Below are 23,634 nucleotides of genomic sequence, written 5' to 3'. Positions count from 1 at the left end.
TCTCTGATCTCTTTTTCCCTGGTGGTTACAATCAATCATCATCATCATCATCTTATTTTTATATAGCACCTTGCATGGCAATTGTATCTGAAGATGCTTATTAGAGTGCCAGAAATAAATATAGATAATAATAATAACAATAATAATTGAGGAGACTCCCTACAGCATTTTAAGATACATTCTGTATAGAGGGTGCAGTATAAAAGTAAGATAACGATTATGATGATATAATAAATCCTTTTACCTTGTATATCTCCAAAGCACTCTGTGAGCAGTCACTGTCTAGAAAAAATACATGTCTATTTCTCCTGTAAAAGGACGTCTTGAATACAGCAAACCTCACGGTCAATCAGACAAGTTCCCCCTCTAGCCCCACCAGCTGCCTGTGCAGTCCCCGCTCCCTCCTCAATGCTGTGTAAAAATGGGCTCTGTGTCAACTGGATTCCTCCCTCCACCCACCCCAGAGGTGACTGCCTTTCAATGGAGGGTGACACACAAATGTGGAGTGTTTTTCAAAGCCCTGGTTAGAACAGGAACGCTGCTATTTGCACCAGTGCAGCTCACCCCTCGAAACCAGGGTCTGCTGTCCCAGCGCTAATAGTGGCTTATAGCAATTTATCCCATCTACGCTCAAGGTTGGGACTAGTAGCTGGCTGCCAGTGCTTGGAATCAGGAAAAATCCCCCGTGTAGATAGCGCTTAAGGGACAAAGTCTGGTGTTCAGTTCCCCATTCTCTCACCCAACAAACTGGTTTTAATGCCTGAGGCTACCGGTGAGGACATAGCGATTGTTGCATTGGCCTGATAGGTGACTGCATGACCAATATCTCTAACCCACTGCTTTGTAAAGTCCTTTGAGATTCACAATGGACAAATCTCAAAGAACCTGGAGGCTCAGTGCAGCAAATGTTGAGAAGACGAGGCTGGTCCAGTGGTGAGGATGCTGGTCTGCTACTTAGGAGACCTGCATTTGATACTCTCTTCCCCCCACAGACTTTTTGTGTGATCTTGGGTAGTTACTTCGTGCCTCAGTTCCCCATCTATAAAATGAGGATATTGCACTGCCTACCTCCCAGGGGTGTTGTGAGGATAAATTCATTAAAGACTGTGAGGTGCTGAGATCCTATGGTAATTGCAATCAAAGAAGTACCTAAGGTAGGTAATAATAACAACTAGCTCTTGCACAGCACTTTCCCTCAGTAGATCAAGTGCTTTACAAAGGAGATAAGTGTCATTATCCTTATTTCACAAGGGGGGAAACTGAGGCACAGAGATGAAGTGGTTTGCTCAAGGTCACCCACCCGAGGAACCAGGAATGGAACCCAGATCTCTTAAGTTCAGGGCAGTCCTCTATTCATAAGACCACACCACCTTTGCCTTGAATTTTGGAAGATTATCCACTCTCTTCTTCTGTTAGGAGATGTCTCACAATCAGATTTTCCCCACAGTGTGTCAAGTCATTCTTGATGTAGGCAGAAGACAATCTGCCTTGCAAATGGAATCAGGGAATGCAGAGCTGCATCCATAGATGTTAGAGGTGGAAAATGCCCATCTATTAAGTCATCTGATCCATCCTGTTAGACCACTGCAGAAAAACATCCTTCACAGTAGCCAGCACAATGCTGTGCCAACCCCATGTGATGAGTTCATGTCAGTTCTGATTTTATAGTGATTCATTCACTCATCCCTATTTTGGATATATAGGAATGAAATATGCAACACATGACTCAAGTCAATTTCATTCTCTGTACAACTGAAAAAATCCATTAGATCTTGCCTCATTACCTTCTGTTTGTTGTAGAGTAAGTTTCACAAGTTATGTCTGTCTGTCTCCTTTCTCCGCATACCCTATCACATTTAGAAGTAGGTACAAGCAGGGAAGTTCAGATCTGTTCCAAACTTTCCCCATGTTCAGGGGTGTTTGGATATAGAAGGTTCCAGTTTGGACCCATCTCTAATCATGATCTTTTTATGGCTTGTGTTATACAGGAGGTGAGACTGGATGATCATTATGGCTTCCTCTGGCCTTGGAATTTGTGAAGATATGAATGATCATTCATTGTATTGAATTGCTGTAAAATATTTTTTAGTATCAAAGAGTTGTGGCAGTGTGGTCTAGCGGGTAGGACACTGACTAGTAGGCACAGGGCCTGGGTTCAGTTCTCTTCTTTGCCATTAACCTGGTGCATGACTTAGGGCTTATCTACACTTAAAACACTGTTGTTGTATAGATGCTACCTACACCACCAGGAGAGATGCTCCCCTGGGCATAGTTAATCCACCTCCCTGAGAAGCAGTAGCTAGGTCAATGGAAGAATTCCTCTGTTGTCCGAGTAATGTCCACACGGAGACGTGGGTCATTTTAACTACACCACTCAGGGATGTATATTTTCCATACCCCTGACCGACGTAGTTAAACCAACTTAACTTTCTAGTGTAGACCAGGCCTTAGGCTCAGTGTTGCAACACCCAACTTTTTGGCTCCCTGCAGTCAAGTGGCATTCACATTCCTGAGTTAGGCTTCTTATCCAGTGTATGGGGAGAGTTAGGCTACTAAAAAAGGGATTCACAGAAGCCAACATACTGAGTGGGGAGCCACCTTAGCTAGCCAATAGGAAATGCCGAGGAGAGAGGTTAACCCCCAGCCCTCAAAGAATAGGTGCCGATTCTGAGGTTCTGAGAATCTAAAATTTGGGCGTAAGTGCCCTAAGTGGTAGTAAGTTCCCTCTGTGAATCCCACTCTTCACCTCTCTGTGCCTCTGTTTATCTTCTCCACTCTTTGTCTGTCTTGCCTGTTTAGATCGTAAGTTTTTAGGGGCAGGGACTATCTCTCACTATGTGATTGTCCAGCACCTAAAACTATGGGTCCTGTGATTGTACAGCACCTAACACTATGGGTTTATTTCTATTAAATAATATGTATAATTATTATTTGCACTACAGTAGTACCCAAAGGGCACTACTGTAGTGCAAATAATAATTATATATATTATCTAATAGAAATGTATTAATAAATAGCAATTCAGCCAATAAATATAATTTAATGTGGATTACTGTATTATTAATTTATTACTACTTAAAGCCTTTTCAGTGCTTGAGAATTTTGTTTTGGTTAGATCATAGGGTGCAGTAACATCTCAGCAGGAATTTGCTACCTGATCTTCTGCACTCATTAGTGTCTTTAAAGAATAAAATTGTTCATGCCTCCATCTGCCTGACAAATTGTATCAACTTTCATCACACTTCTTTTGCATCCAGTATGAATGGCTCCAAAACAACGCGTGTGGCATATGAGTTATGTAAAAATCTTCCCAGATGTTTCTGAAGCCCTGGTATGAGTGAGTGTGATCTTTGATCTTCTGAAATTAATGTGATTTACAATGAGTGGCAAACTTTGTGCCTTTCCTAACTTCCTCATTGTTTGCCCATGCTTTGGAGTTGAGCCAGCCAGATACACTGCACGCAGACAGGGATCCTTGCACGTGTCTCCTCAAGGTTTGGAAAGTGCAAATAGCAACTCAGGTCAAAGACAGTCAATGTCTTCAAGCACTGGGAAATTTCCAGGAGAGGTTCCCTATATTTAAGTGATTCTGTACAGTGAGAGAATGCAGAAAGAAGCCCCTCTATCCCTTAGCTTGCAAGGCTGAGTTACATAAACACTTGGCCCTGATCCTGCAAACATGCACATGCTTAGCTTTAGTCACATGAGTAGCAACATTGGCTTCAGTGGGACTATTCAGGAAAGTAAAGTTAAGCATGTGAATAAGTGTTTGCAGGATCAAGCTCTGAGGGTATTTCTACACAGCAAAGAAAAACCGGCAGCTGGCCCGTGCCAGCCGACCTGGGCTCCCAGGGCTCAGGCTGTGGGGCTGTTTCATGGCTGGGTACACTTCTTGGCTCTGGCTGGAGCCTGAGCTCTGGGACCCTCCCGCCCCACAGGGTCCTAGAGCCCAGGCTCCAGCCTGAGCCCGGAGTCTGCAGAGCAAGGAAACAGCCCCACAGCTCGAGCCCCACGACCTAAGTGGGCTAGCACATGCCAGCTATGGGTATCTTGTTGCTGTGTTGACATACTGTGAGATAAATGCTCAAGTAGGGCCTGAGTGTGCTGCAGAGCCAGTGCATTTTGCACTCCATGGAGCAGTGAGCGGTATGCCTTGTATTACTCAGCAGTTGATTAAGGCTTGCCATGGCTGGGCTCTGAAAGAAGGTCTGTGGGCTCCTCGTCGGCTAAAAGGATGGTGAGGTGAGGTCTCTCCAGGGCAGAGAATGTAATTTCCTGAGTATTTGTACAGCACTGAGCACAATGGACCCTATAGATGGATTAGGGACCTCAGGTGCCCCTGAAAAAAATCATCATAATAATAATTAATAATTTTTTTGCCTGTGTTTAAACACTTGATTCTGATTTCTGTTAATGCATCCCCAAGTCATAAGTATTTTCCCAATCATCATTAATAATAACACCAATAAGAGTAATTGTTAATACCTAGCTCTTATGTGAACAAATTTCAGCCTAAAGGTTTTTCACTCTGGTTGGGATTTTCCAAAGCATCTAGGTGACTTAGGAGCTCATGTCCAATTGAAACTCAATGGGACTTGTGCTCCTCAGTCACTTGGGTGCTTTGTAAAATAGGCAACAGAGTGTGTTATTGGTTAGGCAATAGTCAACTACATTTAAGTAGGAAAATTGCTTTTCTGCAAACAAGCACGCCCCTGCTTCAGTCTTTCATTGAACCACTAACTGTTTCTTGTTTGTATGCTGTACAGTTAGTCAAAACATTATCAGGAAACAAAACATGTCAGAGTGTTACTTATTTGTCATTTGCCACTGGTACCTACACCCTCAAGTCAACCTGGTTTAGGAATAGTGTTGCACTCCACCGGTATCAAGGAGCCTTTTATGGGGCATTCTGCTATCTTATTGCCTTGGTTCACTGTACACATGAATTCTTAGACGCAGATTAGAGGACTGTTTCAAAGGGTGGATCTTCTGTTTCAAAGGCTCCACAGATTGCCTTCTAAGGGGGGAGGGAATAGTGTTGTCCCAGACTGCATGAGCTGTTCTGCAAAGCCGGCCGTGTTTTCAACCTCGTCGGCTTTACAAGGCTAAAGATCAGAGAGACATTCAGCTTGGCAAGCAGCTGGACATGTCAGCCGCAGTGGGTGCCATGGGCAGTAAAACGGCACCCCCCAGGACTGAAGATTGAACATCTGTGGCTGTACAGCGCACTGCCATTCAGGGTCTAAATGGCCGGGCGGAGATTTGTGTGTGTGTGTGTGTGTGTGTTCTCCTTATCAAAGAATGCTCTTGTAATGTGCTTGTGGCTGGGTAAGAGACAGAATCGGTGAATGCAGTTTCGGTTTTTCAAGTGCATGTCTTCCAGCGAGTGATTCATCAGCTGCTGTTTCAGAAAAGTATGTTGGGAAGCTTGCAGCTGCGGGCTCGGGCTGCAGTTTCTGTGTCTGTTGCTAGGGCTCCTGCATTAAATATCCCAATTCTCTGCACTCAAACCTAGGAAAAATTGACATTCTGACTTCCCATAAGAGAATGGAATACGTGATTCACAGCCCTTCTTCTGCAACATTAATCAGGCCCTGTTTACATGGAGAGAAGCCAGAAGGGCTAGAGCCAAAGAGGTATGTTCAGAAAGCCAAATGGTGATGTCATTTGTGGCAAAACAGCAACGGCACGCCACTTAACTGGCTTAGATGGTTTGTAGCCCTCAGTGGGAGCAAATCCCAGTGAAGAGATGGAGAAGCACTCGGGGTTTTTTGGCTTGGCTGTCGAGTTACATGGGTTTACTATGGTTTGTTTATCAAATAGCATAACAGAACCATCAGCTGGAACCTAGAGTGTTTAAAGTTAAAGCTAGGCAGTCCATCCATGTGCTTTTGCTAGGAAACTGGTGGGGGAGGGAGTTCATAGGTTCTGCGCTTGGGACACAAATCGCAACCGTTTCTGTGTAAACTGTGTGAAATCATGTTGGGGGGGTTTAGTGATATCATAGAATCACAGAATATCAGGGTTGGAAGGGACCTCAGGAGGTCATCTAGTCCAACCCCCTGCTCAAAGCAGGACCAATCCCCAACTAAATCATCCAGTTATACCCCACTTCTTTGTATAACCGTTATTAGTTATAGTGTGGTAGGACAGAGAGGCTCCAATCAGTATGAGGCAGTCTAGGTGCTATACAAACACATAGTAAGAAACATCCCTGCCCCATGGAGTTTACAATCTAAATAGACAATGGGTTATTATTCCCATTCTACAGAAGGGGAACTGAGGTACACAGAGATAAAGTGACATGCTTAAGTCAAACAGAACATAACTCTCCTGAGTGCTAATGCAGTGTTTTAATCATAATGCATCTACTAGTGCAGGGGTTCTCAAACTTTTTCTTTCTGAATCCCCCCTCCCCCACAACATACTATAAAAACTCCAGGGCCAAGCAGAGGGGTCTTGGGGCTCCTGGCTTCAGCCACCGGGTGTGTTGTAGGGGGGTTCATGGTTTTAGCCCTACAAGGCTTTGGAATTCAGCCACTAGGTGGGGGGCATGGCTCAGGATTTCATCTGTGGAGTGGGGGGGCTCAGGGGTCTGGGTGAGAGAGGGGGCTCAAGGCTTTTGCCCCCTGGGGACACCAGGGCTCCGGGCTTTAGATCCATGGGGGATGACAGGATTTGGGGCACCTGGCTTTAGCCCTGCAGGCAGTGATGAGGCTCAGGGGTCTGCGCAGCTCTTCTCCTGGCTTCAGCCCTGCGGGGGGCACCAGGGTTTTGGGCGCCGGGACTCGGGGCTTAGGGCTTTTGTTGTGGGATGCTGGGGCCCCTTAAAACCGGTTCGCAGCCCCTCCCTGGGGGGGTGCGGACCCCTGGTTGAGAACGGCTGTACTAGTGTTCAAAGGAAAATCATCTCCCATTTATATATTCCCTTTTAACCAGCAGCATCTCAAATCACTTTCCAAATGTAACAAGGGAGTTTTACAAACTGTATCTAAGACTCTGCCCACTGCTGAAATGCAGCCTGCTCTGGGGCTTTACATGGCAGATGTTTTACAAAGCACTGCAACACCGCACAAGAGCAGGAGGAATTTAGGTGGGCAGAACGGAAAGTATCCAGTTGGAATTTAGCCTGGACACCAGGACATTCCTACCTTTGCAAAAATCACATAGTACCTGTAGACTGGGATTTTCAAAGGAGACTAAGGCACCCACCTCTCATTGGCAGTCAGTGCAAGGTGGGCCCCTAACTCCATCTCCCATTGACTTTCAGTGGAAGACGGCCTCCTAACTCTCTCAGGACAGTTGAGAATCCCAGCCTTAACAGCCTTAGAGGGTGCTAACCTTGGTTCTGCTTTTAATCTGAATGACAGCACCTCTAGGGGCAGGACCCCCATACACCATGTTGTGCCATTGGTTCTACTCTGGCAGAGGGGAGAGCGCCACCCCTTGAGTCATGAACACTATCACCTCTGGCAGTACCTTGGAGATCTCTCCTAACTGACTTTAAAGTGAGTCCTGCCCCTTGAGCGGAAGGCAGCAAGAAGATGGGGAATTGGAGAAAAATAACATAACTATCCTGGCACTGTATATTTTCGGAATGAGAAATGTGTTCTACCGGGAAACTGACTTGAGAACCAAAATGGTCTCACTAAGCAGTGGCAGATTAATTTTGATTTGGAAAAGTAAAGGGCCAGTGGTAGCGCTCCCCTCTGGCTAACCCAGACCTGCTCTCTAGTTTCTTGGTCTAGTTGGGCCTGCAGAGTCAGTGCCGTTGGCACCTGGTGACGGAAGGGGTGGTATGCTTTGCATTACTCAGCAGTTGATTATAGTTTGCCATTGCTGGGCTTTGAAAGACCCGTGAGCTCCTCTTCAGATAGGAGGATGCCGAGTGAGGTTTCATTGGGGGTGGAACGTAGGGCAGAAATGAGGGAAAGAAGGAAAAGAATTAGAATTGTGTAGATGCAAAGTAAATGTCTCAGAGAGGGAAAGGAAATCCAATCTAGTACTTGCAGCAGGGAACTGAGAGTCAGGATACCTGGGTTTTATTCCCAGCTTTGCCACTGTGTGACTTTGGCCTCATTATTTACCCTCCCCGGGCCTCAGCTTTCCAACATGTTCATGGGTGCAATAATAACCTGGACAACGTGAGGTTAACTAATAGGAGTGAAACACTTTGAGATCTTGGATGAAGGGCACTAAGCCCAAAATGCCATTCCTGCTTGGGATTCCCCCCAGCTGGTGTAAATCAGCAAAGATTCTATTTTACTTTAGCGAAAGCACAGCAGCTGAAGATCCAGCTTCACTATTTTCTACTCTGTCAACACGCTGTCCATTCGACGTCAGCAACATCGACTCCCCCGTTACCAACATTTAATAAGTTTGTTGAGGAAGTTCCTGTTCTTGTCTTTTGTTATAGTCAGTGTTGTTATTAATACAAACAATAATTCAAAGAATTGCAGCTCGCACTGGAGGAATAGAGAACCTTCCTGCTTAGACACAGCTCCGAAGGGGATTGTTTACTTAGCTTGACTGTCCTTTTATTGTTAAGAAGGGGAAATGATGGTAGTGTTTGTATAAGAAGGAGACTTTAAATTATCCCACAGGATCTCCTCAAAGGGACAGGAGAACGGCATGTGTGTTTTAAATTAAACCTCTGTAAGAGTCGCTTTTCACCCTATTAATGAGGCCCTTTGGTATTGATGGAGACGTCAGAATGCTAGTGAGGTGCTCTGTCTGGATCAGGTGAGGAATACTCTCACCTCCAAGCCAGATGGTCATCCGCTGACACCTACTCCTGGATTTAGGCTCATGCTCAATTGCTTAATTGGCGAACGGTTGACTGGGGCATGGGAGCCACCAGACTGCCAATGACAAAGCCTGGACATGTCTTTCTAAAAGATATGCTCTAGCCCAACCAGAAGCTATAGTCAGATGCAGAAATGGCCAGACAGAATTCTATGGCCTGCATTATGTGGCAGGTCAAACTAGATGACCATAATGGCCCCTCCTAGGCTTAGCAGTTATAAATCTCTGAACCGGAGGCTGTTCCACTTGACCGTTCTTCACCCTCATTATGGAAAAGATTTAAATAAAAATAATCTGTGGGCCTCCACCACAGCGTGCAAGTGATCCATTAGGGAAAAAATACTGGTTCCCCCTGAAATCAACAGGACTTTGTCATTTAACACCAGTGGGACCAGGAATTGGCTGTTAGTGACTCTTAATGTTTGGTAGACCTGGGTGGATGCTACAGAAAGTACTTGTGCTCATTCATGAGAATTAAAGCAGTGAATTCAGTGCAATGGTATTTGTAATCCCCCTTTTCCCCCCAGCGTTCACAGACATTCAGGCAGGTGTGACTGTGTTCACACAATTATTATTATTAATAATTATTATTCACATTACTGTAGCACCTAGAGGTCTCAGCTGAGAGCAGGGTCCCCATTGTGTCAGGCGCTGTACTGACACAAAGTAAGAAACAGACCCTGCCCTGCAGAATTTCCAGTCTAAAGAGACAAGATAGAGAGATTAAGGGACTTGCCCAATATCACACAGGAAGTCTGTAGCAGGATATGAAAGTAGAGTTCCTGAGTCACTTAACCACAAGACCATCCTTTGGAGAAGTGATGAATTTGGAGAGTGAACATGACTAATATGTGGGGTAAATGTTTGATGGAAGTGGCTTTAATATTCATGTTTGCATTCAGATATGGACATCCCTGCCCCAATGCACCTGTCTGCAAGTGTACATGTATTTGTGCCTGAAAATACTGTACCATATTTACAGACATCCACTTAGGGAGGAAAAACAACCACTTGGGTGAATGAATAGTGAATGAATGCTCACTGTAGATGGTTCTAGTGTGATCCATCCTACTTCAGAAAGAAGACAAAGAAGCAGAAGCAGAAGATGGTCAGGGATAATAAGGGAACAGAGGAGGTGCAGAATTCTTAAGATTAATTGTTCATCGCAAATAGACTGACCAACTCTAATAATTTGCCTGAAAGCATATCGCCCCTCCCCCATCCCCCATTAGTGCTCCATCCTCTCTCTTCACATCATCTCCATGGCTGCAGGAGATGGGACAGGCTGTGGGAAAGGAAACATTTAATCATCCATGATCTTCTACAGAATGAGGGTGCTCCAGAAGCATTTAGTCAGTGCCATTGGACGGTAACAATTATGTTGGTGCACTAAAGCGGTAGAGAAACAGTACGGGAGGTAAAAGCTCACTCGTCCATTAGGATCAATCTGGAGTCACAGCAGCGCTTCTGAGAAGCCTGGATTCTCTCAGTTTGTGTCTGTATGAGTTAACAGTCTGTGGCAAAAGAACTGCCGTCACCTTGTAAACTTCCAGTTCTAACCCTCAAACAACATCAAGCTTATGTGCAGCTGTGCGTATTCCCTGTAACCACTCCACAAATCCATGGAGTTCATAGTCTCCTGAAGTCTGAGGCATATGGAGGTATACGTCTCGCAGAATCATCATCCTAGGCATCTAGACCTCCAAATTGTCTTGGAATAATCCTACAGTTTTACTTGTGAAAGGCCAGATTCACTCCTACTTTATGCTAGTTTTGTCCCAGAGAGTTGCCTCATGAAGGATCAAAGCCAGCTAGAAGAAACCAGGAAATAATACTGTGGACATTCGGGGCATCAGGACATTGACAGTTCAAGAAAGATGCAGACTGTGCAAATTCTTGGCCATGCTCTGAAGGCAAAGACTGTTGTTGAACCAACTGAGCCCTTCTTGGCACCACACATGACACAAACCAGACTCCAGCTCCTCGATACCAATAAGAGTTCCACTTCGGGACGGAGGTGGCCTGCATTCCACCTTAATCCTAAAAATAATGTTGCCACAAGAGACTAGACCGGGGCAGGCAAGCTTTTTGGCCTGAGGGCCCCATGGGGTTTTGGAAATTGTATGGAGGGCCAGTTAGGGGAGGCTGTGCCTCCCCAAACAGCGAGGCGTGGCCTGGCCCCTGCCCCCAATCCCCCCGCCCCTGCTTCTTGCCCCCTGACACCCCTCCCCTGGGACTCCTGCCCCATCCAACCCTCCCTGTTCCCTGATGGACCCCCCCCACCCTGGGGCCCCTGCCCCATCCACCGCCCCCCACTCCCTGTCCCCTGACAGCCCCTGGAACCCCCACCCCTGAGTGCCCCCTGCTGCCCCATCCAACCCCTCCTCTCATTGCTGACTGCCCCCCTGGGACCCCTGCCCCATCCAACCACCCCTTCTCCCTGACTGCACCTGGAACCCCTGCCCCTGACTGTCCCCTGCCACCCCATCCAACCCCCCCTCCTTCCTGCCCCCATTCAACTCCCCCATTCCCTGCCCTCTGACCACCCTGACCCCGTCCACACCCCCGCCCCCTGACCACCTCCTCGAACTCCCCTGCCCTCTATCCAATCCTCCCTTACCCCTGCCTGGAGCACCGGTGGCTGGCAGCGCTACAGCCGTGCCGCCCGGCTGGAGCCAGCCATGCCACTGTGCAGCGCAGAGCACCGGGTCAGGCCGGGCTCTGGAGATGCGCTGCCCCAGGAGCTCGCAGCCCCGCTGCCCAGAGCATTGTGCTGGCGGTACAGTGAGCTGAGGCTGTGGGGGAGGGGCCAGGGGCTAGCCTCCCGGGCCAGGATCTCAGGGGCCGGGCAGGAGGGTCCCATGAGCCGGATGTGGCCCGCAGGCTGTAGTTTGCCCACCTCTGGACTGGAATGTGCTCAAACAACTCCTAATCCTGGGTGGAGCATCCCATGCCTCAATGATCAGATGAATATAATCACAGCATCTTCAGGTATTTATGACCTTCACTGGGCTAATAAAATGTAGAGAACACAAGGGGAGATGAGCTGGGCCAAAACTAGGCCAGCCACATCATTCAATTAGGTCTCAGTAATGGATATGATCACCAACTGATCTCCCCCAAAACAATAATTCCAGGGAAGAGTCCTTTTTCATCTGGGCTTCATTGCTACAGCTTGCTTAGGTCAACCTGTTGAGCTAAATCACAGCAAAGGGGAATCCTGACCAATTGTCTTTTTGGTTGCTGTCACTGGTCACCTACTCCCCTACTGTCATGTTCTCCTATTATCAGGATAGACTCCCCCCCCCCCCCCGCATGTTTTCTCCCTCCTCAAGGCATCAGAGCACACGGACAACTGCCAGCACCTCACCTGCATCCTCTCAGCCACCTCCAAGTGGAACCCATCAAAGGGACAGATCTCTCAGGGCTGCAGCCATCTCTAGCCCCCTCCAGGGATGAACATAAGATCTCTCCATTCATGGGAAAATGGAGCCCTCCCTGATCTCCTCTCCACACACAACTTCATGCTAACTCTGCTATACCACCCTTCCTGAACCAGCCATTTCCAAGACAAGGGACAAGCAGGCTGGGTCTCACCCAAAAGACACATTGGCTGACAGAGCTGGGGGTTGCAAAAGGTGCACTGGGGCTGCTAAGAGATGTAGTTACCCAACCTAGCCTTATGTGGTGATGGCAGAGTCAGGGTTGACAAATGGATGGGGTGAAAGTCCTGCACTCCTCAGCATCTTCACACAACATCTGTTGGCCTGAGAGAGAGCATCACTGGTAGTCATGTCCCCTTGAAACATCCTGAGCAATTCTTCTGCTTCTTTGGTGCTACACCCTACAAATAGACTGTGACTGTGAGCCTATGCAGAAGCAATCTAAGCAAGCAAATGGTAGGTGGTGGCTTTTATTTAGTGAACTTTTGGGATTTAATGGGTATCAGACATTCTCTTTGAAGTTGATTTTGGGGAGTTTTACAATATTATATGAGAATTACTACAATTTATCTTGGCCCATCTGCCATGTAGACACAAGCAATTACAACAATTGCTATCAAGCTTTCAAAGAAAAAACAAATACTTGACAAGTTTTTTTTTTTTAATACATCTTTCTCTAGCCAAATGGCTCTGTCTTTCTTGTCAAATATGGTTTATTCACTTTTTGGTTAATGGTCCGATTATTTTCTTTTTGGGAAAGCCAATAAAATTGTTTCCCCATTGTTTCTGTCAACATTAGATTTTCCATTTCTGTACAGAGTTGGATTTCATAACATATTAAATGACAGCAGGTCAAATCCTAAGGTCTTTACTCGCTCTTAGAACTGGCTGAATGACACTAGCAGAGGTTCACAAATATTTTCATTCATGATAATGGTGGGTTTGCTCTTTTGTTATTCATGGACTCCCACTGGGCCAGATTCTGATATCTCTACTCAGCTTGAGAGGTTCTCAAGTGGCCTCTTTATCATAAATGGGACTTAGAACCAGATGTTCCTAGGTACTTAGGCACCCAATGCCCACTGATTTCACCTAACTCCCTTTGAGGATCTGTGGCTTGCTCATGGAGCCAAGCTGGCTCCTAAACATGGGTGAGGGTGGCAGAACCTTTCTCATTCGTAATTGTTCGTGAGTTTTCAGACAGTTGTCCTGGTTAGTCATGCAAATATTTGCAAATGCCAGAAGTTCACTAAATGAATACTCAGTTGGAAAATGTATGTGTCCATTTGTCATGCTGTTTAAAAAAGATTCAGCCGCCCAGTGATAGGTGTGTGTGTTTGCCGCTTTGGCAGGTGCACCCCGACTAGCCTTATTCTAGCTGGCACCGCTAAAAATAGCAGTGAAAATGCATCAGCCCAAACCCCCTGCGTGGACCAGGAATGTGAGTACCGGTGCAGGGTTCCTGGTGCTGCCATGTGCTGTGCTGCCATGCATGTCTTCACTGCTATTCTTAGCTGCGCTAGCTAGACTAAAGCGAGTGTGACTGGGTGTGCCTACAGGCTGCGGTCGCACCTCCGAGTGCAGAGCAGACATGCCCCAGAGCGGAAGCAATGCCACAGGGCATAGGTGACCGTTCACACGCTGCCAATAAAAAACCGGCGAATAGTCAAAGTGACCAGTTTGCAGACAAGCCCATGGGCTGAAAATCGTTACCACTTAGGAACACTAGAATCGACGGGTCAGATCGGGATTGGCTTGGGAACGATTTGCAAAGAGAGAGGAAAGAAGGCCCAAACTTATTGTGTAAATTGTTTGTAACAGTATTGCAACAGGCTGGGTTCAGTCCTTAATCGGCTGAAACTACAGAAGCCTCACACGCATGTTGAACATGAGGGATGACCGAATAGAAACTTGCACCACACTTGCCCTCAGGACAGGGGGCAATTGCCCGATACAAACCTCTGGGATCTCCAGATATTGCCCTTCAAAGGACCTGATTCACAGAGATGCACTTATACCCACTTATACTCTTCCTGGAATCAGTTGGAGTTGCACGTGCTTAGCTCTTTTCAGGATGATTATTATTTGCATTATAATAGCAGCTAGACACCCCAACTGAGATCAGGCCCCCATGGTGCTAGGTGCTGTACATACACATACTCTGAGCCAGTCCCTGACCCAAAGATCTTACAATCTAAATAGACAAGAAATGCGGGGCAGGAAGAGAACACACCCATAGCTTCATTTTATAAGTGGGGAACTGAAACAAAAGTCATGAAGGTCGATGGAGCTAGGAACTGGACCCAGATCTTCTGAGTTCTACACCACTCCTTTAACCATAAGACCAGTGGGGAGCTGGAGCTGGTTCGCACTGGTTCGCGCGAACCGGTTGTTAAATTTTGCAGCCGGTTTAGCACCGGTTGTTAAAGGGGTTTGGCAAACTCTGGCCTGCAGGCCACATGTGGCCCGCGGGACCGTCCTGTCCGTCCCGCCTGGGCTCTCAGCTGGGGAGGCTCCCCTGAGAATTTCTACTCACCCGGCGGCCCTGCGGTCCTTCGGCGGCACTTCGGCAGCGGGTCCTTCAGTCGCTCCGGGTCTTCGGTGGCACTTTGGCGGGGGGTCATTCACTCGCTCCGGGTCTTCACCGACACTTCGGCAGCAGGCCCTTCAGTGCCGTTGAAGACCTAGAGTGACTGAAGGACGTGCCGCCGAAGTGCTGCCGAAGACCCAGAGTGATTGAAGGAACCGGTTCTTCAGCTTCTGGCAGCTCATCACTGCATAAGACCACCCTCTCTTTTTGGCCAAATGAGGATTAGACTCTATATGAAGATCTAAGACCAGTGGGGGATGGGGATGAGGAATCCTTGCCACCTAGTTAAAAAAGTGTCTTTTGAAAAAAGCTGTTATTTTTATTCATGTTAAAAAAACATTTCCCAAAGTCCACATGTATTGTTATGTCTCTCAGACGCATTACATCACACGAGCCTTCTGAAAAGTGTCCAAATCCTGCATTAAAGCCCTTGTGGGAAAAGTAGAAAAAATAAATGGCTGATGTTAAATGGGATTTGGAAAACGGTATGAAATATATTGCCTCGATGCTGTGAAAATGTAACCTACTAATGGATGCTTCAGTTGTGAGTTAAGGGTTATGCTACCTCATTAAACTCCATTCTGAAGCTGGACAAACTCACATATACACCCTTCCTTCCCCGCGGCTAGTCTGCCAGGGAAGAATGGTACACCATATGTTAGCTGCATTATATGTTGCGAAAAGTGTAATGGGAGGATGTGGCTTTACACTAATTTCGGGTGGACTTTGTCACAGGCATATTTCAGATATGGGCATGGATAGCTACTTAAGAATTCTTTTTAATATAGATTCTCCTTCCACCATCATCACCATAGTAGTCGAGTGCCTTCCAGTAGTGGCATGTGCAGTTCATTCTCTCTCTCATCCTCGCCCCAGGGAGAGAATTGTGTGTGCAGTGGAGTGGTTTGTTATGGTAGGGTTTTTGTTTGGGTTGGTTTGTTTGTGTTTTAACTATGCACACTGTTCTGTATTTAGGTCAGAGAAGACAGGTCAAAGAAATGTACCTTGCACTTGGAGTGGAAGGAGGTTAGGTTTGCAATGGTCCTTAGTTCTCAGGGAAGTTAATTCCATACCAACCCCCAAGAAAGCTCCATTTCCAGCCCAGATGAGCTTTACCCTTATGATAGAAAGTTGCATTGTGTCTGAGGGGTGGAGTTGTCAACCACGGTCTTCATCCCAGGCCTTTAGATAATCTTTTAGATATTGTAGGCCAAGGCCACAGAGGGTACATCTCCACAGCAAAAAAGAAAACAAAACAAAACAAAAATCCCAGTAGTGAGTCTGGGTCTACAGAAACCTTCTCCCCAGGTTTCATAGCCTGAGCTTCAACCTGAGCTGGAACGTCTACACGGCTACTTTTAGCACCATAGTGTAAGCCCAAGTCAGACTTGCTGCTTTGGTTTTTTTCTTTTTTAGCTGTACAGATGTACCCCAGGTGTCTTGAAGATAACGATTGTGACCTTAAAATTGACCTGATATTCCCCTGGAAGCCAGTGGAGAGTGGAGGACAGGTCTGCTAAGGAGACACACTGCAGCATTCTGTACAATAACAGACTATGTACCTTTCCAGGGTAATCTACCAAAAGAAGCATCTTCCCCCAGTGGAGAATGTGAACTGCTTGTGTAACACTGAGAGAGCCTGGTTGTCAGCGAGCAGGATCAAAACTGGGGCCTCTGGAGCTTAGTGCATGAGCCTCTATCACATGAGCTAAAAGCCACCCGCCTCCTAGCTAAGGCTGTAGAGCAGACTCATTTTAACTGTCTCTAAGTGGTCTGGGTGCCACTAGATTGGCCAGAACAGCACACCCAGAAGGTGTGTGGGTTACACGTGCATTAGCAGGGATTGAATATTAGAATTGTCCTGCCACAAACTACCACTGTGGATGTTTCTGATGCGTGAAAAGTTACTGCATCTTCAACAACCTGCCCTTGCAGTGACCACACATCCTCTTCAAAAGGTTGTGAGAAGAAGGACGGATGTGTGACATCTACACTCCTGGGAGTCAGTAGATCTGTTTGGTTTTTTCCTGCCAGCATAGTTCTTGTGTGGGTAAATCACTTATCTCTCTATGCCCTAGGCCGCACAGAGGATTTTTGGGCCCAGGGCAAAATCTGAAATGGAGATTTCCACCTTCCACTGTCCACCTTCCAAAAGAATTACCACAGCAATGAAAGAGACCCGGGGAGTGTTGGAGAGCGAGCCCGCCTCACACTCATCCCACAACAGTGGTTTCTGTCCCGCGGGGCTGGGCCCAGCTCCCTGCTCTGGGTGAATCGGCACACAGGATTGCAGCACCACTTGGGTTTGGCCCGTCCACCACTCACTCAAATTCCATGGGTTTGGAGGCTCTCTCAAACAGGGGTCCCGTGGGGTCTCCCCACAATGGCACTGTCTATGCCTCAGTTTCCCCATCAGTGACAGTGGGATAATGATACCCAACTACTACACAGAGTTGGTGTGAGTGTTCATTTTGTCATGTTTGCTTCCTGCAAACAGAGATCCTCAGATAGCCGGTGCAAATTATAATTTTATTTCTGGCTTGCACTCTTGCAGTCTCATAAAAATCCTTTGTTAATTGGTTCTATGGTTCCTTTCTTGCTAGTTACTGATAAAAAAAGAAAACACAGATCAGAAATACAGCTATAATCTTGGAACACACGCATCCTGCAATGCAATTCAGTATAAATGAAAAGACACATCAGCAACTAAGACATACATGGTACCACGTAAATAAACCCGCATAAACAGAATTTCAACATGACAAAAACACAAGGGTAGCTAATTCTTTCCTGGATTTACACCTATGCAAAACCAATGACTTTGGGCATTACAAATGAATCCTTTATCTTCTGAGCAGGTACCAGATAAAGATGATATGGAAGAAAGCTCCGTATCTCTTCTAGTAACTTTCTGGAACCTGACAATAGCCAATCCACATAAGATTATAAGACTTTCAATCCTGGATCAGATTTGTACATTTACAGATAAAGAACACGTGACACAAAGACCAGAAATAAGAAGTTGACAGTTTTCCCCATAGTTATCTCTAGCAAACATTCCAGTTTTCATGTTTGTTTTGCTGCACAAAAACAATCCATAAAAAGCACCCAGGATGGTCTTCTCCTTTTATTCTGGCATTACACCTGTGTAACTCCATTGACATCAGTGGACTTACTCCTGATTTACCCCATGGCTAGTGAGAAGAGAATTGGGCAGACTTGTTTGTCTTGTGAGATTAAACCTGCACAGATTTGTCGAGATATGCAAGGTCCCAGGCCAGTTGAGCATGGAAGGCAAGTCAGAATTTTTAATATATGAACATGTTTGATCTGGATATAATGCTGGGAACCTTGTGGGATTTCCATCACTTCCTTTATTAAGGCAGGGTAGAAATACCACAAGATTCACTTTTCTCCTGGTATTTCCTTTCTTTTGCCAGGACTAGAAATGGAAGTGCAGAGATGTGCAAAAATTAAGTTTCATACCTCAAAAAACAAACAGTTTGGGTTGGGTCTGAACTTTTGACAAAGGTTCAGGATGTTTTTTCATTGAGACATACGTGTTCCCTCTTGCCTACCGAAACCTTTGGACAAGATTTTTGGGAAGGAGGGTGTTTGGTGTGTTGTGGGAGGAGTAACTGCTTTATGTTGGGAGTGCAATCAAAGTCACAACAAAGGCGACCCCTACCATCATATTTTAATGGGCCTGCATGTTAGTCATCCCTAGCATGGACTGCTACACCCTCCTCTCTTCTGGCTTCCTTGCATCTCATCTCTCTGCCCAAAACACTGCTACTAAAATCGCCTTCCTCACCTGTTGCTCACAGCAATGCTTTCTTCAAGTCCCTTCACTGGCTTCCTCTCTTTTTTCATATAGTTCAAGGTCCTCCACGTCCGCTTCAAGGCTCCCACCAACCCTGCTTGTGATGCTTGTGATGGTATCTCTCATGCCCTGTGTGGCCCTGAATCCTCTCCCGTTTGTCGTCTACTCCATATGCCAGTCCCTCCACTTGGCTTTGCTTCCTTCTTCTTCTGCACTGGAGGCCTGATCCAAAGCCTACTGAAGTCAGTGGAAAATCCCACTGATTTCAGTGGGCTTTGGATCAGGTCCAGAAGACTTCTTTCTTCCAACCCCCTCTTTAATGCCCCCCACCCTCATTACAACCCATTTTTTGATGCCGATCTACTTTACATTGCTTTCTGCTTCCAATTTTGCATCCGGTCATTTATAATTTGTATTGCATTTGCTTAGGCCAGGCTGTCAACTCCTCTGGGAGAAGAAAGTGTAATACTCATAATTAGGCCTCAACTGGAGTATTGTGTCCAGTTCTGGGTGCCACATTTCAGGAAAGATGTGGACAAATTGGAGAAAGTCCAGACATGGGCAAAAAATGATTAAAGGACTAGAAAACATGACCTATGAGGGAAGATTGAAAAAATTGGGTTTGTTTAGTCTGGAGAAGAGAAGACTGAGAGGGGACATGATAACAGTTTTCAAGTACATAAAAGGTTGTTACAAGGAGGAGGGAGAAAAATTGTTCTTCTTAACCTCTGAGAATAGGCTAAGAAACAAGGGGCTTAAACTGGACCAAGGGCAGTTTAGGTTGGACATTAGGAAAAACTGCCTAACTGTCAGGGTAGTTAAGCCCTTGAATAATTTGCCTAGGGAGGTTGTGGAATCTCCATCATTGAGTGTTTTTAAGAGCAGGTTAGACAAACACCTGTCAGGGATGGTCTAGATAATACTTAGTCCAGCTATGAGTGCAGGGGACTGGACTAGATGACCTCTTGAGATCCCTTCTAGTCCTATGAATCTATGATTCTTTGATCTATGCTACAAAGCTGAAAAAGTCCCACACTCTTTAATATCCAAGGAACATGATCCACGTTGGCAGCTTCTCGTGCGGTGGACCCTGAAAAGGTTCGGAGGTTTGGGTGAGGCCTCAGAAACGTGGAGGCTTATCCAAAATGTCTGAACATCCTGAGTCTGTCAGTGGGGCTGGAAATTTCTTCACAACCGGCGATGTAGCAAAATGTCTGGTGTCTCCTATTTCCACCAAGGCCGGAGATGCTGAGAGAACAACCTCTGTTCTCAGAATCTTAATGCTCCAGTTCCTAGATGGAACCAGAGTGAAGGAAAATCCCAGTAAGCCCCTCAAGCTTCCCCATCTCTCCCCCATCCCTGGGAACAGTCTCCATCCCAATTAACTCCTCTTAGCTGCCACTTCTTTCCTATGTCTCTGAAATCCACAGCTCCACCCCATTCCATACCCCACCTCCTGCTGCTCTCCCGGGCTTTCAGAACAATGCCTCCACCCTCCCCAGTTGCTGCTGCTTCTCTCCCAGACCCCAAGAACCATGGCTCCAACCCACTATGCTCCTCCCAGCTGCTGCTGTTCTCCCACACCCTCGAGAACCACGGAGGCAACTCAATTATCCTTTCTCCACCTGCAGCTTCTTTCCCACACCCCAGAGAGTGATGGCATGAACCCAAACATCCCCTCCCATCTGTGGCTTCTCTCCCAGGCCCCCGAGGACCATGGCTCCAGCCCAATCATCCCCTCCCAGCTACTGCTTCTCTCCCAAGCCCTCCAGCACCATGATTCCACCTCAGTCATCCTCTTGCTCATCTTCCAGACTCCTGAGAAATACGGCTCCAACATAATCACTCCACTCCCCTATGCTGACATTATTTCCCAGCCCAATCTCCCTCCCAAATGCCCCTTTCCTCTTGGCCCCTGGAAAATCCTCTCTAAACCCAGCTTCCCTCTCAGGTATTGCTTCTTTCTTGGCCCCCAAGAATTGCTTCATGAATTCTTGTGTAACATCTGTGCTTGCTGCTTTGTATTGCATGTATGAGTGGTGGTTTGCGGTGCACGCCTGTGTGTTTCCATTATTCTGGATGGGTTGCCTGTGGGATGAATGCTTTGGGTGTTTGAATAATACATTATTGAGATGCCCCGTTTTTTTTTCTTTAAAGACAGGGACTTCGGAGGCCATAAAGAAATGATGTAATTATATTTAATTTTAGTATAGCTGGTATTGTTAGCACTTAGATGAGGGACTGGGAGCCAGGATTTTGGGTTCTACTCCCGATTGCCTCATGGTGTGACATAGGGCAAAAGGTGTCACCTTTCTGCAACTCAGTTTACAGCTCTGTAAACCAGGGGCAGTGGAAATGGGGGGACACGGGGACTAGGGGGCTCCACATGTGTGTGGGGAAGGGGACAGAGGAAAGAGAGGGACCCAGAGGGGCCGGAGCAGCTGTTGCAGGGCCCAGGATTGGGCTGAGAAGCAGGCAGGAGAACGTGGAAGTGCTGGAATGGGCCTGGGAGTAGTTAGGAACCCCTGTGAACTTCCTTCCTACCCTGGAGCCAGCTGCGTTTCTCCCCACCCCCATCACTGCCCCCCACCCCAATTATTGAGGTACAGACAGTCTCTGTGCCTCCCTCCACTTCCCCCGTTTACAGGAAGCTCCCCTCCCCCCACTGTTCCTTCCTCACAGAAACACTGGAGAGGTTGAATTTCAAAATGGGTGGAGAGCCTTGCAAGGCAGGCTCTGCATACTGCATGGTTCATTATTGGGTCTGTCAGCCTTGGCCGATGCCCCTTTAAAGGCAAAGAATATGGTGAGGGTACTCAGCTTAGGGTGTCATAAACACGTATGTGATGGGGGTGTCACTACCCCCTTCCCATATTGCTAAATGGAAAGGCATCCTGGTTAGATAGGAGGAGGGATCCAGGTGGGGTCATGGTATAAAAAAGGGGACCATGGTACTAGAAAAATCTGAGAGCCACTGAAAAAGAGGAAAATCTTGTGAGGATGTGTCTTTGTATGCTGTGTTCCGAAACTAAGAGCCTTACCTTGGATTTACCTCCCAGTATGAATTTATGGGACACTGGGCAGGGTACATCAGTTCTCTGACGCGATACAAGGAGTCCCCTTTCTAACACTCACATGCACAGGGTCAGAGTTAGGGGTCAGGAAGGAATCTTCCTCCAGGTCAGATGGGTGGAGACCATGGGAGGTTTTCACCTTCCTCTGCAGTAAGGGGCATGGGTCACCTGCTAGGATCATCGGGGCATCTCACCTAATCATCTCTCCCAGCACCTCAGTCATTGGTGGCTCTCCGTCTCTCCTGTCGTCTGCCTGTGGCACATGACAGTTTAGTTTCCTGAGGACTGCAATGCTTTGGTTTAACTAAAGGCATTGGGCTTGACATAGGGGTACCTGGGTGAGATTTAATGGCCTTCAACTTACAGGGGGGTCAGACTAGATGAACTAATGGTCCCTTCCAGCCTTGAGCTCCCTGAAACTCTGAAAGATGTCTCACTTGCAATGTTTATCCCAGAGCTGTTCCCTGGATTGCTGTTCAGAACACGTGAGTCACTTTGAAGGTCGAGTGAGGGATATATTGAACATCAAACAAGAATTTTCTATTCGTTTATCTCGTAAACACATTGCAGTCAAGTTAAAACAGCAGAGCAAGAAGTTTCACACATTTAGCTTCTAAACTGCGCAACCGGGCCGGATTCTCAGCTAGTGTAAAGCAGCATCAGTCTGTCGAAGTCAGTTATGTGTAAGGTGTCCTGATTTTATAGGGACAGTCACGAAATTTGGGGCTTTTTCTTATATAGGCTCCTATTACCCGATTTTTCACACTTGCTATCTGGTCCCCCTAGTTACGTGCCACGTGAAACACCCTTGCACGACACATTTTTTCATGGTGGAAACTTTTAATGGAGATGCTGCTGCTACTAACATCATCCCATCGTCTGCAAAATCTCTGGTTGCTGCTAATCCTTGCACCATTTTATTTCTGGGCACCCGGCTAGTACTATCACTAAGGGTACATCGACACTGCAATCCTGGGGTGAGATTGCGGCTTGTGTAGGTGTGCCTGAGCTAAGTTTAATCTAGTTAGTTTGGGTACAGGAGCAGTAAAGCTGCAGCAGCATGGGTTTCTGTAGGGGCTAGGGGCTTGAGTGATTACCCAGAGCTTACCTGCTCCAGTACCCAAACTATGTAGATCAAAGCTAGCTCAGGCACATCTAAACGAGCTAATCACCCTGTGATTGCAGTGTAGAGATACCCTAAATCTTAGGGTCTTTTCATCTACCTGCTTTTGGCATCAGCCAAGCAGGCCAGTTAGGGTGTGTCAACATGGCAATAAAAAACCTGGGGCACTGAATCTCAGAGTTCAGAGTCCCGGTGGTCAGCTGATTCAGACTCATGGGGCTCGGGCTGCAGGGCAATGCAGACATTCGAACCTGGGCTGTAGCCCTGGCTCTCAGACCCTATCCCAATGTGGGGTCTCAGCACCCAGACTCCAGCCCAAACTACCTACACTGCAATTTTACAGCCCCTCAGCCTGAGTCCCGGGAGCCCAAGTCATTTGCCCTGGGCCAGCCACAGCTGTACCGTGGGGCTTTTATTGCAGTGTAGATGTACCCTTAAAAATCCAAGAATCAGCATGTTGTATAAAATGGTCTTTTGGGGCTATGGGGTTACATTTATGGTATTCCATAGAGGAATGATCATGGGCCAAATTCAACCAGGTAATGTCCACTGACTCTGTAGGGTTCTGCAGAGCAGTGGGTTGGGATGATAATGTTTACTCAGTGTATTCTGATAAAGTCCCCTAATTTGAGCCCTTCCTTTTAATTTTACTGATCAATACTGGTTTTGTGTTTAACTCAGCTGAGACTAGTGCTCTTTCTTTCTTTTCCCTCCTCTTTCGCTTTTTCTTCTTTTTTTAAAGGGAGGGTTTTAGTGCTGTTACTTAATGAATGAAC

This window comes from Natator depressus, chromosome 1 (assembly GCF_965152275.1).
Source record: "Natator depressus isolate rNatDep1 chromosome 1, rNatDep2.hap1, whole genome shotgun sequence".
Taxonomy (NCBI): Eukaryota; Metazoa; Chordata; order Testudines; family Cheloniidae; genus Natator; species Natator depressus.
The sequence above is the reverse complement of the archived record's forward strand: the minus strand, read 5'-3'. Positions refer to the sequence as shown.